Genomic DNA, 16,951 nt, shown 5'->3' on the forward strand with positions numbered 1-16,951 from the left:
TAACCGATGATATTGACGTGATACGACCGATGGGGTGTACTCTGAAACCGGTAGTCTGTGTATATTTCCGTCGCTGTTCGTTGTAACAATATACAAAAATATCAAATTGACCGGTGTGGTTGTCAGTTTTCAAAACGAAAATGGTATTGTTACCCAGGGAAAAAATGTATTTCCAAGTGAAAACGGTATTGGTACTCAGTTAAATGATAGTTTCCAGACGGAAAGGGATTGTTACCCAGGAGAAAATGATTAGTTACTCTAGGTAAAAGTATTTTTCCAAGTGAAAATGTATTGTTACACTGGGTAAACGCCGGATCTCCAAAGGAAAATGATCTTTTTACTCGGCTAAACGACGGACCACCAAGTCAGAATGGTTTGTTGCTCAGGGAAAAAAAGGTTTGTTACCCAGGGAAAAATATATTTCCAAGTGAAAAAGGTTTGTTAGCCAGAGAAAAAATATATTTCCAAGTGAAAAAGGTTTGTTAGCCAAGGAAAAAATATATTTCCAAGTGAAAAAAGGTTTGTTAGCCAAGGAAAAACTATATTTCCAAGTGAAAAAAGGTTTGTTAGCCAAGGAAAAAATATATTTACAAGTGAAAATGGTTTCTTACTCTGGGTAAACGTCAGATCTCCAAAGGAAAATAATATGTTTAGTCAGGTAAACGATGGACTGGCAAGTGAAAGTGGTAATTTTACATAGGTAAACGTCGTGGGTTCAGTGTCGTTGGTCTTGTTAAAGGTTATCGCTTGACGTTGGTATACTATTACGAGTGTGCAAAGGCTATGCACGTCTTGTGCGGAGTATCGCGACAGTGAACATATTTTTGGTGTGACGAAACAAGATCGTTGTTTACATGTTAATGCATTTCGATTACCGAGTAGCTGTACAACAGAGAGGAGTCTACAGTTAGTTCGTGCTGTATGTCCCGATGAAAACCACAAGACATGTAAATCTATTAGCACAACTCGATGATGTTGATATAGTGTTACTTGAATTAATTATTACCTATTTACACTACATAAAAATAAAAATTCATGTCGTAGTAAGTTTCTTGAACTCGTACTTGATGAAAACGATTGGCGACAAGTATGCTTTTGTGTTTGAGTGAAAAATAATTATTTAGAGTAGTGACAGTTTGTGACCAACGAATGCAAATCGATCATGGTATTACAATATACGCTTTCGTCAACATAACGACTTGGTGTAGAAATACTTTCACGTTTTTTGAATAACTGGATTCTCGAGACTTGTTACTTGTACGATGTACCGTTGGTGTGCAAACTATAACGACCATTTTGTATGATAGTATGTTTTACTAGTGAGGATAACCATATGATGACTCAGCACTTTTCGATAGCAAAGTAGATTGATCTATGTGAAAGATGTAAGGATCGTGACTAGAAAACATATGTACTCTGTTGTTGGAGTATCTGGTTTATTGTTATGACATTGACAGACCCCTCGGGAAGTGGGTATGCTTTTCTTTCACGAAAGTTTACGCGGCTCCGTTGTAATGAATTTGTGTTAACTAAACTTGGATGGATACCGCAATTGCGCTCGACTTACACATGGTATTCGCATACTGTACGCATACAAACTTTTGTGTAAACAACTCTGATGTTTCTGTTCGTACTATTGTTGTGTGTTGAACTATTTGATTAATAAGATACATGAACAACCATTCAGACAATAAAGGTCTTGAGGTAACGAAACAGTTTGAAAGCGTCACCAATCATTGTACAGGTTCGTAGCATGGGAATATCGAGTAAAGTTGATTACTTTGTGTGATGTAAATATCTTTCGTACTTTTGTAAGAGTAGTGGGGGTCTCATGAAAAAGTAACTAGTTGACAAAAACAAAATATTGAATGAAGGTTCGTCTGTTGTTTTCATAAGTCAAGAGAGTGAAAATTGTTGTTGTTGTTTTTGTTACACTAAATCGAAATAGTGTGAAAGCGTCACCAATCATTGCGTATGTTCGTAGCATGAGCGAATATATTCGTGTACCATGAATATCTTTCATATACACTTAGTATGAAATGAGATGCGTGGAATAATAATTAGTGTCCTACAAAAGTAAAACTTGTTGTGTTTGCTTGTGTACTTTTTATCATTGTTTGTTGTTGAAAGACGGGTGAGTTTACATTTAAATATAGTAAGCAGGACAACTCGAGTAATACATTTTGCTCGGTTGAAAATCGACTCGTTTGAAAATACCGGTCGATGGAGTAGCAGTATCAATATGAGTGGTATATTATTTTTCGCGAGATGCACCAATCTTCTAAGCATAACTTGTCAAAAATATATCGGGTCATAGAAAAGTAGTCGGTTGTTATGAACTCGAAACAAATGTACTTCGATTATCACGATGATGGAAATTACGACCAACACAGTATTTCGTAAGTGAATGTGTATCGTTTGGTATGTTCAGCAGTCACTAAATGACAAAAATAGCAAACTGATGCAACCCGGTAGTTAAACGACACAGCTACAAGTTGGATGTAATCTTGATTTACAGATGACAGCTTGATGAGTATTGTGATGACATTTACTTTAGCGAATGACAACGGAAAAATTTTCGATTGCATTGTCGGCGTATGTGTTACACAAATAATTCTAGTACACCTAACTATAGGATGCATTTGAAAAACATCGTACAAATTGTTTCGTTGTGATGGTAACGACTTTCAGCGGTTTGGTTTCATGTCGGCAATTATTATTTGAGGGTTCAAAAACAATCAATACTACAAATGAACAACAATGCAAAACACGTTAAGTGGATTACAGCGTAGCAAGTACTTCCTTGATATTACGATTGTTGTGTACCAGATATTTCTAACTGAATTGAATGCATCAGCAAACATATTCCAATTTACTTTTGTAATGATCAAAGTATGTGAAATGGTGCGAATGGATTAAGTATTAATCAAGCGGCTGTATGTCAATTCACCCAGTGTGATATCTTGACACCGGATAATGTGCGAAAGTGTTTCAATTCTCACTGCTGATTACGATGATAAAGTATTGTACCGGTTATTGTTTAACAAAGGAAATTGTTGTTTCATCTTTAGTCTTGGTTAGTGGAGACAATTACATTTGTAAAATATTTTCTGATATCCGCGATACGCAGGGTGATATGTACCAAGGTGGAATAATTTTCCATTAAAGAACATTTCAGACACGCATAGTTTTACAACTCAATATGTTAATAACAACGATACTGAAAAGTTTGTTGCTGTCATAATAACCTTTACCACAACGCCGGGTCTAATTAACGCGAATAATTTAATAATCAAGTCATGATAGACCATTACGAAATCTCATATGTTAAATCGATGTGACAATCCTTATGTTTACATCACGATAATTTTCGATATAACACCTGCGTTCGATTGTAAGAAACTACGATGGTCATACTTTCAAATGTCGTATACTCAAATATATTATGTTAACCTCAAGTCGCCGACACCGAGAAGTAATTACTTTTGTCTTACAAAATATACCGCATAGTAATTTCTTTGTCTTGCGGCATAGTAACGACTTTTACAGTTGAACAAAAAGACGAGTTGGTGGTATATGCCTAAAACCGAACTTGATATGTTTGTGGGTTGTAGTGATTACTTGCGTAGTCTTGTCTACTTTTCGTATGGACACTTTTTTGCTTTGGTTCGGTGAGTTACAAACGGATTGACTTGACAAGGTTTTTGTATTTTACTCTTTTGTTGATGGCAAGATGTTAAAATGTTGAGATGTCATAGTGATAATATTTCTGAAGCTCTCTTTGACAAACGTAAAGACAGGTCGCGAATCGAGTTGTAATGTTTCATTACTTGTTTCGAATCAATGTGCGTATAATCTCTAAATATGACTAAGTTGAAAGTTGTTAGTCATGTTTGTCAATCTATTTCAATTCAGACTATGTCAAAGTCCAAATATTTCATTTTGGATTATCTGGATTTACCTTTAGTACATCTCGCGAGTGGATTCCGACGTCGTACTATAAAACTCTTAATAATACGGATTCAAGGATTTTCAATCAACAATACCTGAATTTTTTGGTAATGCTAGAGTTGGCAAATGATTATAGTTGCGTGTTTTTGTTAAGAGTTTAAATTCATGTTGATAAAGAAAATAACTGTATAATGCACATACTTGTGATTCTTGTAGAGTTATAGTTGGTATTGACTCTATAGGTGTGAAACAGCGGCGTGGAATGTGTGAATAATCCGACGCGACTGAAGTTGGAGTCAGTAATATTCAGGTTACGTTCGAATCAACAGATCGCGGTAAATGGATTTCTCAAAGGATTAGAGTTGTACCGGATCAACACATTCAAATACGATTCAACTTGATCTGTGTAGTGAGTTACATTTCAAGTTGACAAACTAACACATTGATTGAATATTTTCATGGATCTTATCACGCAACTAAAGTCAGCCACTATTCGAGAGGCATGAAACATATAGCGATCGCGGGTAAGTGTCAAATTGTTGGTTTTCGAATCACGGTCTGCGCTGGTACTGTTATTCATGACTTATTACTTGATAGTAACAACCATCGACACATTACACTGTAGCGATTGGGATGTATGTAATGACAAGACGCGAGAAATGGTGATGTCTTTGGTGTTATCTTGTGAGCTATCGTGGGATTTGTAACCTATTTCACGCGTTTTTGAAGTGTTGGTTTGTGAACGCGGCTATTGTTGATATTTGAGTCACCGTCTACGCCGGCTCTGTGGCAAACCAATTACCAAAATATTACATTGTCAACGATCGGCATGTATGTAACAGCGAGTCGCAAGCGATGGTTATGTCTTAGGTATTATCTTGTGAGCGATCGCGGGATTTTACCAATATTTCACACCTTTTTGGAGTGTTAGTTTGTGAACGCGGATATTGTGCGACGGCTCTGTGACAAACTTATTGCGGAAATATTACCTGCGAATATTGTGCTATCGCGGTGAAGTCACGACTGTGGACAGCAGACTATTCTGTAGGTGCGAAACAGCGGTATACAAGGTGCGAATAACCCGATCTGAAGTCTTATTCAGCTAGCGATCAATAGCGAGGAAAGACTTAGAACACGATCGGTCATTTGTCACGACTAAACTACATCATATATAATAATTTACGATATACACATTAACAAAGGTTCATTCAGCGAATCACCAGAGATCTGCGACCACAAGACACAATAGCCGCTTGCCACCCTCGCCATAAGACGCAATAGCCGTATGCCACCTCCGCGATAAGACATAAGAGCCGCTTGCGACCGATCCCTATGCTGAAAAGGGTTACCGTGCGACCGCAAGACACAATAGCCGCTTGCCACCCCCACCATAAGAATAACGATATATCATTGTCGCACTCACCGTAAACGTTGGGATTAACTCGAATCGGTCATATTTAATAATTTGTAATATACACATTATCTAAGAATCAATCACGTGACTATTTACTTGATACATATTCAACACAGCGCGAGAGTTGACTATACCCGAAAGGGCGATTCACGGCCGCACCCATAAGAACACATGGCGAGTCACCAGAGACCGCGTAAGAATACACGACAGGCGAATCACCGCCACCGCCTATAGTAAAAAAGGCGAGTCACCAACACGAGTTTTCGCGGCGAGTCACCGACGCAGCCTATACCTGAAAGGGCGAATCACGGCCGCACCCATAAGAACACATGGCGACTCACCAGCGATAGGGGGGGTCGAAAAGGGCGAATCACCAACACGAGTTTCGCGGCGAGTCACCAGCGGGCCCATAAGAACCCCTGCCACCTCACGACCGATCTACTATACTACTCACGAGAGATCAGATTCACTTTACATGGCGATAAGTATCTGCACTGCATTCAAATGTCGAATTATAATGAATAATTGGGACTTGTCTGTGTCATCAAGATTGTTCCCTGAACATTGATTGGGGAAACATTCCATTGTTCCCTGCATCAATCACAAATATATCATGCCTATTGGTCAATTCGCAGGCTTGGCAGGGGCATTTTTTCATCGATGGATGGCGCTGCATTTGATGTCGCATCGATCGATGGTGCTGCATTAGATGACGCAAAGTATCTGGAGTTATCTATTATTATAACAGTAATTTAATTATATAGCAGGCACATTTATGTCCTTATGCTCACCACATCGGTTAGCAGCTTGATCTAACAACGACACGCGATACAAAACGATCCTTGCACCCAAGTAATCAAGTATCCTCTGGCATACACGGCATCGTTAGTGACTGCGACATGCATCTCATTCGTATATTATTTGTTTCAACCTGGAAGAATGGCACCTAGGTGGATATATACATACAAATTATATGGGATCGGAAACGTGACCAAAATCAAATTTCTGGGAACAAGCCCCACATTTTACCAATATGACCGGTAGGTTAGGCTACATCGTTGCCTTTATTCTACATCTACAGCACATCTGCAGTGTGTCAAGTTCAAGTGCTGCTACAGCATAGAAATATTCATAGACTCATCGACACAATTCTCATCGTGCAACAATATGAGTGCAAGCTCCATTGATGTTGAGGATCTCGAACGTCGTATGTATTGTATAGCAGTACGTTAATCAAATGTATAAAACCGGATATCGCGGACTCATCATAGACCTAATACAGGAAAGAAGGATTGTATCAGCGTGGCATTATCCAATTCACAGCTATTCAGCTATGCTATACGAACAGAGGTGGTCAGTAACGAAGTACTTCTACTTTTTTGAAGTACTCAAGTAGTTCTCCTCTACTTCTGGTACTTACTCAAGTAGATCTGATTTTCGCTACTTCTACTTCTACTTCTTAATATTTTGTGATCTACTTACTTACTTGTCGCTACTTTCAGTTTGTCAAGTAGAAGTAGTTCAACCTTTCAATCAGGAAGATAGCCTGAGGAATTTCGGAGCTGTTTTCACGGAGTATTAACATTTAATTTTCGTAAAAGTTTAGTAGAGCCCAGAATTTACGTCGCGCTTCGCGCGCCGTGGATACGGAGTGACCAGTATGATTTCACGAAAGTATCGGTGAATATAATTTATGTGGAGGGTTGGCGTGGTTCCGTTCACGCCAGATTGTCGCCCTTCGCCCATATGAAATAATTCATCACAGTATATATGGCTCATCATAACGTTTGAAACTGATGTTTCGCAATGTAGCATTTTCTTGTCATATCGTAATTTAGCATGACCATTGTCCATGGCGTGTCCTAATCTGGAAAAGCTTCTTTGAGGTACAGAACTTCAATATACAATTGAATAGCATATTCATATTAAAATGAACCCGAATATTTTCGGCTGACACTCGTCAGGGGTAATCGTCAGCAACTAGTAGAGAATTCGAAAGAACAGCGTATATCAACAATCGTAACACAAAATATGACGTCAGCAGCACGAAATGTCGAATACGAGAGCGTTCAATGTACTATTTTTAGATGATACACGAACTCTTTTTGTTGACACAGCCTTGGCTGGTGTATTTTGATAAAAGTCGACTCCAAGGGGCACAAATGAAAGTGTGAGCGACCCTTTCCGAGTATGCGAAATCTGTCGTCTCGATAATTTTTCGCACAGGCGGGATTATCCAATAAGTGTTTGCCAATTGCAGAATTTATGGCCTTTGATTGGTCCGCATCAATCTTGAGCGGGTGAGTTAAGGGTGAGCTTTTCATCGAGCGTGTTCTAATGAATCTAGGGACATGCTGATTTATGCGTTCCTGCAAGCGCTTTGACGTTCTTCCCACGTAGCCACAATCACAGTGGCACTTAAATTCGTAAACTACATTGCTTTGCTGAAGTGCGGGTAGCACGTCTTTACGTGTTGCGGGGAGCAGTTGCGTTGTCGTGAAAATCACGTTGGTCTTCACTGTTTCGTAACACTTATTGACCGCTGAAATCAATTGCTTTTCAAAGCGGGTGGAAATAGGCCCTATCCAAGGTAGATGGATGTAAACATCTTTGGTTGTTCGTTCGGTAGGCTCTGTTCGGGTTCATTTTAATATGAATATGCTATTCAATTGTAATCTGGAAAAGTGGACTATTGACTTTTTTAGTTTTAGAGCTGTTTTAGCATACCACTTTTGAAACTTTCTAGACTAAAAACATGAAATACATATTCTGCTTTTAGAAGTAGTATTAATATTTCACTTTCTATACCCAATATCATGTACTTTGAGTTATAATTAATATCAGTTCTTTTGTCTGGATAACACACATGTTGAAGAGTAAAAGCAAGTGCAGTAATGCCTTGTATTTCTGGAAATATAGCTACGCAATATGGCATTCTTACGGTTCACCATATTTTTTATTAACGTTTAGTAATCACGCAAAGTGTTTACACCGTATCCTATACAACTTCTCCGTATTGCTCTTCGACTAAACTACGGGCCTTATAATATGGGGATGGCGCCATACCGTGCTATTTTCCAAAACGTGCTGTTCGATAACACAGAGGATTTGCATCGCATTTCCTTATCAATACTATCCTTTGCATCCCACGAGGTGGGCGAATGCTTATGCTATCGAAAATTGGATACCTACTGCTATGCATCAATATGAATCAAGCTCGTCACCTATCACATAGCTCAATTTGCACCTTTTTATAATCCATTCAAGCAGGATCGTTTTCACAACTACTTACTTACTTGAGTACTTTTAAAGTCAGAAAATTCTACTTCTACTTCAAGTAGTTTCAGGTTGCTTATGAAAGAAGTACTTCTACTTGTACTTGAGTAGATTTCTTCGTCGCTACTTCTACTTCTACTTGAGTAGCTTTCTTGACTACTTTGACCACCTCTGTATACGAAAGATAACAAACTGTGGAATGGGGCTGTTCCACTTCATTTTGAACACGCGGTGGCGACAAAGGTAACTCGACCCAAATCTGTTTTGTTGCTATATACTTTACTATGGGACTGGACTAAACATCGACCTAATTTCGTCTCTTGACGTACAACGAGGATGGTGAAAGTATCCATATCAACTTAAATCATCCATATGGATATCAAATAGCTGTTAGATGACGAAATGATGCTATTTCTTGGCGTCTTGACCTCGTGATGGAAGTGCTGAAATTATGATTCTATCCTTATCACCAACTGCAATGGTTCTATCATTATCATTTTCGCCATTTAGCGCCCAATACTACACCAGGTTGGACTGGGTTCAACACAAACCCTTTCTAGATACATTATTACCTAAACCAAATAGCTGTCTGGTTGAAAGACTTAATGTCCTTCCCATACCTTCCTATTCTTCAATCTCATCACTATCTGTTGGTGTTTTTAAATGATAAAATACTAATAATACCAACTAGTTCTCATCCTTTCTGATGATTGACAATTAAACAGTGTACCAGTAGTATTGTAGCAGTTATAATACTAATAATACCAACTATAGATCTCATCCTCTCTGATCATTGACAATTAAACGATGTACCAGTTGTATTGTTGCCGTTATTTTGTTGAATAAAATGGAACTGTTATAAACTGAAGTTGCAAAGCGTATATAGTCTATAAAGCAAAGGTTCTCGAATATTTTTTTGCCCGACCCGAAAATAAATAGTATGGTAAGCACATAAACATTGGATTATAACATTCTAAGCAACGGATTTATGCATGCTCATTAGTCATTATTACATATTAACATAATTATTAGGAAGAAGGAATGTCAACCTGCTATTTGACAAACCCATGTATGGGACTGAGACAAAAAGCAAAATACTATGGTGTAAACCAAATTGATACAAATAGCATTACCATATCCAAGACTTGTAAAACACAAATATGAGCTTGTGAGCCTTGGTCGTTTTTGATCATCGAGTTTGTACTTGAAAATCTTGAAGGTTGTAGCAAAGTTCGTTGTGCTACCAACATAATAGGTATCAGATAATCAGATACGTATAATAAGAGTCCATGTAGTGAGCAACCGACAATAGTCCTGTTTTGTTGAAGTAATATGAGATAGTTGTCTTACAACTAAGCCTGATTGCCAAGTCCTTCAGTTGGAAGTACACAAATGACGCCATGCTTTCAATATCCGACAGTGCTGAGTGTTCAGGATTTATAATTGGAATGATGGTTGCTTTACACTATCAACTATAGAGTATGCTTCTTTCAATAACGGGTGAATCTCTGTAGATTCAGCTATCCCCTTTTCCGAATTGTTGAATTGTCAGAACAAGATGCCGTGACTGATGACTTGTACGTTCATTCTTTTGCAACAGCTTTTGACACTGACGTCTCTTCTGCAACCTCTTTCATTGAACACAGAATAGATGAGGCTGCCTTGACTGAAGTTTCATCAGCTTCATTGTAATTCAAACAAATGATTTTTATATGTTGTAGGACCTCACAGCAGCAAATGTACAATGTACATAGCATCATTTTCCACAACACACAACACTCATGGGGGTACTGATTTACTGCAGCGGAAGCAGGATAAATCATGCTGGTGAAATGATATTCTGCAGACTACTTTTCCAGGAGAGGACCAGGCATCCATAATTCTTCGTCGTAAACGGAACCCATCCTCCTGATAACTTTTTGTTTCTAATTGATGCATCTTCTGCGATCAAATGACCGTCATCCTTACACAATGAGGCATATAACACTTGCCATATCAACGACTCTCGGAAAATTTACAGCAATGTACCGGTAAGCTGCAACCTGCCAGGGTGCCAATGTCCAGCACGAGGACAAGACGCCAAGAAATAGCCTCATTTTCGTCGGCGAACAGTTATTTGATATCCATATGGATGATTTATATTGATGTGGATACTTTCACCATCCTCGTTGTACGCCAAGAGACGAAATTCGGTCCATGTTTAGTCCATTCCCATAGTAAAGCATATAGCAACAAAACAGATTTGGGTCGAGTTACCTTTGTCGCCACCGTGTGTTCAAAATGAAGTGGAACAGCCCCATTGTTTGCAACTACAAGTCCTATACTATAGAAATTAAACATGGAACGGCAACGACCGATTTTGCAGCTTCGTTCCGCTCCGCCAAGGCTGGAGTGGAGAGTGGTTTTGCGTAAGCGACTGTAGGATTTCTGGCAATCCAAAAGCTATCTTCCCGAGCACAGAAATTATTAAATATGGTCTTGATCGAAAGCCACTGTTGCACCGATTCCGAAAATATAAATTAAAATAATGATCAGGCACTGATCCACCTAGAATCCGTCCTCAAAGTCGAAATATCGGCATTGTTCGAACAATCAGAGAGTCGCAACGGGTCATTGTTACGGTCATTGTGTTGCGGTTACCCGATTGTTATGAACAATGCCGATATTTCAGACTTGGAGGACAGATTCTAGGTGGATCAGTGCCTGATCATTATTTAAATTTATATTTTCGGAATCGGTGCAACAGTAGCTTTCGATCAAGACCAGATTCAATAATTTCTGGGCTCGGGAAGATAGCTTTTGGATTGCCAGAAATCCTACAGTCGCTTACGCAAAACCACTCTCCTCTCCAGCCTCTGCGAAGCGGAACGAAGCTGCAAAATCGGTCGTTGCCGTTCCATGTTTAATTTCTATACCTATACCGTTAGAAGACATATCAGATCGGGGGAAGCACCGGCCACAGCGAGCTGCGAGCTGCTCTGTGGCCGGCCACAGAATGTTATGTGGATTTCACAGCTTTTCTGGAACTTGAAAGAGTATTTTCCACATATTCTTGGTTCTTTGATTCTCTAATTGTTTCGTTCGGGTACTTTGATTACGGTATTTAGTATTAAAAACAGGTAAAATGACCGCATATTGACCGATCCAGTATCTCGATGAAACATAGATTATGTATTCAAGGAGGTATATAGTCGAGTCTACTTGGCGTAAATCGAAAAAATCTGCAATGAATTAAGACAAACTTCCAGTACAGTATTGTATTATTCATACATTCATCAGGGCGATCCACGCAAGATTATAAACTGCCCCTACATCCTTAAACTACATGATCAAATATATGTGTATTACTTCGCATCGCAGACTCATCATAAACGATAAACATGGTTGAAAAACGAAGGACATTATCAGCATCATATTGTTTAATCGTAGGTTTGCATATTTACAAAATAAAACTAACTATACAATCGATTGCAACAATTGCACTATGCTCATTGCACATCTTACGGTTGAAATTCAATATCAGAACGGGGGAAGCACCGGCCACAGCGAGCTCTGATCTGTTCTGTGGCCGGCCACAGAATGACATGTGAATCTCACAGCTTTTAAGGGAACTTATAGAGATTTTCTGACCGATATCTGGTATACCTTGTTTTTTCCAATTCTATGCAGTTGCATACGATTAGCTGTGACGAGTGTCAGCCGAATATTTTGATATATTTCTATAAAAAAAGATACAAATCAACACTTACGATCAGTTACCAGTTTTGATAATGTCTTCATCGCTTCTACCTTTCTATACCATTATTTCCTGTTTTATTTAGCCGATATCCCCCTTTCTAATGCATTCTTTACATAATTTTGTGTGTTTTAATTGATATATAGAGACTAGGCTATTCCAGATCGTTTCATCTTCATCCGCTATTCTTCTGGTATTTCGGGTGAAAATGCATATAAACTGAGCTAAATTCTCGTTCTCACCAAGTTCTATTTACTGTACGCCCATAAAGGAACATAATTGATCATAGATTTGACCACGATTGGGTCACGTACCATACCAGTATCAATACTTACTTGATAAATTGCAGCCGGCCATGAAATTTGGCTATGGCCGGCCATGAAATATAGTCATGGCCGGCCATGAGAATGAGTTTGACATGGCCGGCCATGGAAATTTCATGGCCGGCCATACTGAAATTTCATGGCCGGCCATGAAAATCACCATGGCCGGCTACAGAATAGCACTTTTCATGGCCGGCCACGTAATATCTGTGGCCGGCCATGAAATTATCCGTGGCTAAACCTGTCCATTCCCATTACACGAGATCCTCGTCTAAAGGAAACATCTACTTACCCCCACCCAATAGCAACCTAACTAAGAGATCTATCGACTACTCGGGACCTATCATCTGGAATGCATTACCACCACATATCCGTGAATTGCCTTATAATAGATTCAAAAAAGCCCTACTTGATCACCTCTTGTCGTTACACTAACACTGTTGCCCTACCTTGCCCAGACATTGCTTCATTGATCATTTGCCACCATTGTTTAATTTTTTTTTCTATTTTCCTTTAACTAAACATTTCTTTACAGCCAGTCTGTTCAGAGTCAAGTGTACCTGTTTGATGCTGGTGTGATCAGACTAGATGACCTTCACGGTCTTATCGATCATTCCTATATACCGAATACTGTGCACGCATATTTCCTGTACCACCATCACTGCCGTTTGCTATGTATTTTGGTTCGATGAAAATAAAGACTCTCTCTCTCTCTCTCTGTCTCAGCGGGGATCATTACAGATTCTTCTCGCTAATTGACAACACGTGTCTCGCAAATCCGCTGCGCGGAACACTGATTACACAAATTAGAGTTAGAATGATCTTGTAAAAATGACGGGGTTTCGCGTTTCAAATAGGGATGTTCGACCCCCGAAACCCCCGTGGCTACGTGACTGGCACACGCGCGTATCGAAATCGAAGACGTCTCTAACGCGGTCGCATCGATTCGCCTGATTACAATTAATGGTCACAAATCACTTGGGCGTTTGAGCATTTTGTACGAGGTGGCCGCCACCTCGTAAATAGGGTCACGAGGTGGCTGCGCCACCTCGTAACCTCGCAAGTCGGCGCCTATGGGTATAGGCTATACAGTGACTGCTTCATCGATTTCGACACGATGTTCGCTGCGAGATGAAATGCCTAGTTCGAAACAGTATGTGGAAAATAACCCGAGGTAAAGTGATCGCAATATATTAACCGACAATTTGCGATCTAAAAGTATTCGCAATAAATTTTACTTGAATTATAATAAACCACTGCATAATGGAAACATGTTGCAAACACTGTCGGCATTTTCTTCCAAATTTGACATTGTCGAATGTTAATTTGCAATCGAGAATTCAGGGATCTATAGAACTGTTGTTCTACTATATCATAATATGTCCCTACTGCACCAACTACTGCGACGCCATTTTTCTTCAGCGCCCCCATACTACCCCTGAGCACAGCGCCCCCTTATCGCCCCTGAGCGTTTCCGCCCCCTTCAAAATCCAAATTGCCCCTTGGGGGCGCTACTGGTGACAAGGTCACGAAACACTATAAGTTAGGCGATGTCTGTATCTCTCTGACAGCGATCGGATTGCTATTGCGATTCCGATTCCGTACTCCTCGACTCTTCGTTATGCGATAGCGTCTCGTCGCCTCCTCGTTCTGCGATTGTCATGTTTGATAGTCTCTTTGTATTATTGATGGATGGTCTTTCCCGCCGTATATTTTAGGCGGATCTTTACATTGTCTCCGTCGTCTGTTGGCTGCTCGTTCGATCGTGATTGAAAGTTGGGAAGTCACTATATATAACGCAGGGCGAATGTCTTGGTATTATTCAACAACTCGAGTCATTTTCTTAAAATACGGAAATGACTCGACTCGAGTCAATCCGTGTATTATTGACTCGACTTGAACTCGAATCATTGCGAATGACTCGAACCAAGTCATATTACTCGAGACTCACACGACCGACATTTCATTGCAATTTCGACGAATAAACCACACTATTAGGATTTCGTCTATTGCAGGGATGGGCAGCCTGCGGCCGTAGAAGGAAATTTATGCGTCCGTGGACACGTTTCAATTAATCTATGTTGGCGGCCGTCAACATGCAATTTGAATTTGCGAATTGACTACCGATTTCTTGAGAGATTTTATTTAATCTTGAACTTTTTTCGCGATGCGTGCGATTCACGGTGACTTCATTTTTCGATTCCGATATAATAGCGCCTTTTGCAATCAGAGCCCCACAGTAGCCTACAGATTCGAACAGCAGAGAAAAAATGATGCGCCCTACTTGATATACCCACTCGGACTCGCGGGCTACTCCCTATACCGACATCCTGATGGGAGGTCAAGAAATAACAGCATGCAACAAAGTGACTATAACAATTGGGCCACCCGAAGATGCACCATAATTCATAACTGGCCCTAAATTTTCGACAACACCCCCTCTATCAACTTTACTGGTGAATCTGAACCAGACATGGGGTAATCGCGATTAGTAATCGTAATCGATTACGACGATTACAGCATTTTCAAGTAATCGTAATCGCAATCGATTACATTCGAAAAAATCCCGAAGTAATCGTAATCGTAATCGACTACTTCCCATATTTAATCGATTTCTTTGTGAAAGAACGATTACTTTTTATTTGTACAAGGACTGTGACATAAACTGAACACATGTGAACAAGGAAGATGTATTATACCAATTATTGAGAGCACAAACGTCTGATTTTTAAATGCCACTGCTCATTATTACGTCAGAGGTGACCTATTAGCTTTGCTCGTCTTTGCGTAGGAAGTATCCACACATAGCAAATAGATATTCGATATACATTAGTGTGATTGTGAGAAACCCACCGTGCTGTATATCGGTTTATCAATACATTTCAGGTGCCATTACCTCGCATCAGGATAATTAATCATAATCACCTCTCTGCCTAAGTTAAAATAGCAACTTTTGTATTGATGTTTGGTTATGCTTAGTTAAACTATAGAATGTAATAGTTCTAATTCTAGAGTTAAATGCAGTTTCACCGTTGCTGCTTGGCGAGCAGTAGACCTATATGGTACGAACATACAGCAGACAAAGGTTTAAAATTTTGTACTCGTCAAATAAAACATTACGGTTTCCACAACGAAGCATTAAAATCAACAGCTGCTGATATGTATCATAACTGGGCCGTTGTTTTGCCGTTTCTCGTAATGGCAGCTTGCATTACATTATCTGCATCAAGTTGAAGGCAGAATTTTATGTTCTCTTTCTGTTATTCTCATATTATTCTACTCAAAACGGGCGCCAATCGCTATTTCACAATTCTTTACTGAACATTTGGACTTGCCGCCATAGCCATCGGCTTATATACCATGTTAGCGTGGGTTGTAGCTAGAATCAGGATCAAAACAGCAAAAGCGTCCCCCAACCAAACTTTGGTCTTGGGCCCCCAGGGTATAGTCAATTTGAAGTTGACGATTTTATTTCGTCAATAGTATTGGTAATTGCATTATATTGCATTTTTAATCCTATCTCAGCGCCCTAAGGTCAGATTTACCTGAAGAGCTGGGGGGGGGGGGGCGTAATTCATAATTATAACATCTGGTATCTTGCAATAATTAATTTATTGTATGTTGTTAATTCGTGACCTCCGGTCTGTTATATAGCCAAAAGTAGTGGCCAAACAACAGACTAACAGAAAAACTTGCGTGAGACGCACACACAAATTGCCATGTCTAACTAATGCTCCGTGGGTGCCCGGGTGGCATTTGCATCGTGGGCTCAGATTGGAAGGAATGGACTGTTAGTCACGCCCACCCAGCACGGCTACTAACAATGGACACATACGCTAAGTTTTGGCCAATGTCTTTTTAGTAGACACTTCGTGAAGTCTCATGTTGGCCGAAACTGCATAAGTCTTTTGATGTGTCGAGGAGCGGTATTGACTGGCACCTAAATGCCTATTACAATGAATTATGCAATATGCATGCTTTATTTCTTGAGGGGGAGACGTATATGCATTTCGAAATCAAGCTATCTAGAGACATTTAAATCGCAAAGCTCAAAGAGAAATTCGAAGTTAATGAAATCTCTCGAAAATACTCTATAATTTATGTTGGTTTACAAAATACTTTTGACTCCCCTCCAACCACGCTCCCCACCCTATTAGGGAATTGTGGGTGCGGCAGTCATGGACATGGCAAGAATGCAAATCATTGGGTGCGATAAACCGTCCTCTATAAAATGGGCTATGGGTACATTAT

At 39.6% G+C, this 16,951-nt stretch overlaps 1 protein-coding gene across 1 annotated transcript in view; it reads right to left on the reverse strand.

Moving 5' to 3' along the window:
• LOC145459033 (UDP-GlcNAc:betaGal beta-1,3-N-acetylglucosaminyltransferase 7-like) overlaps positions 1-16,951 on the reverse strand; it is a 36,393-nt gene that overhangs the window by 17,641 nt on the left and 1,801 nt on the right. The gene's annotated exons all lie outside the window — the stretch shown is intronic.

Source organism: Botryllus schlosseri, chromosome 2 (genome assembly GCF_051294905.1).
Source record: "Botryllus schlosseri isolate E-star chromosome 2, Bs_hap1, whole genome shotgun sequence".
NCBI lineage: Eukaryota > Metazoa > Chordata > Ascidiacea > Stolidobranchia > Styelidae > Botryllus > Botryllus schlosseri.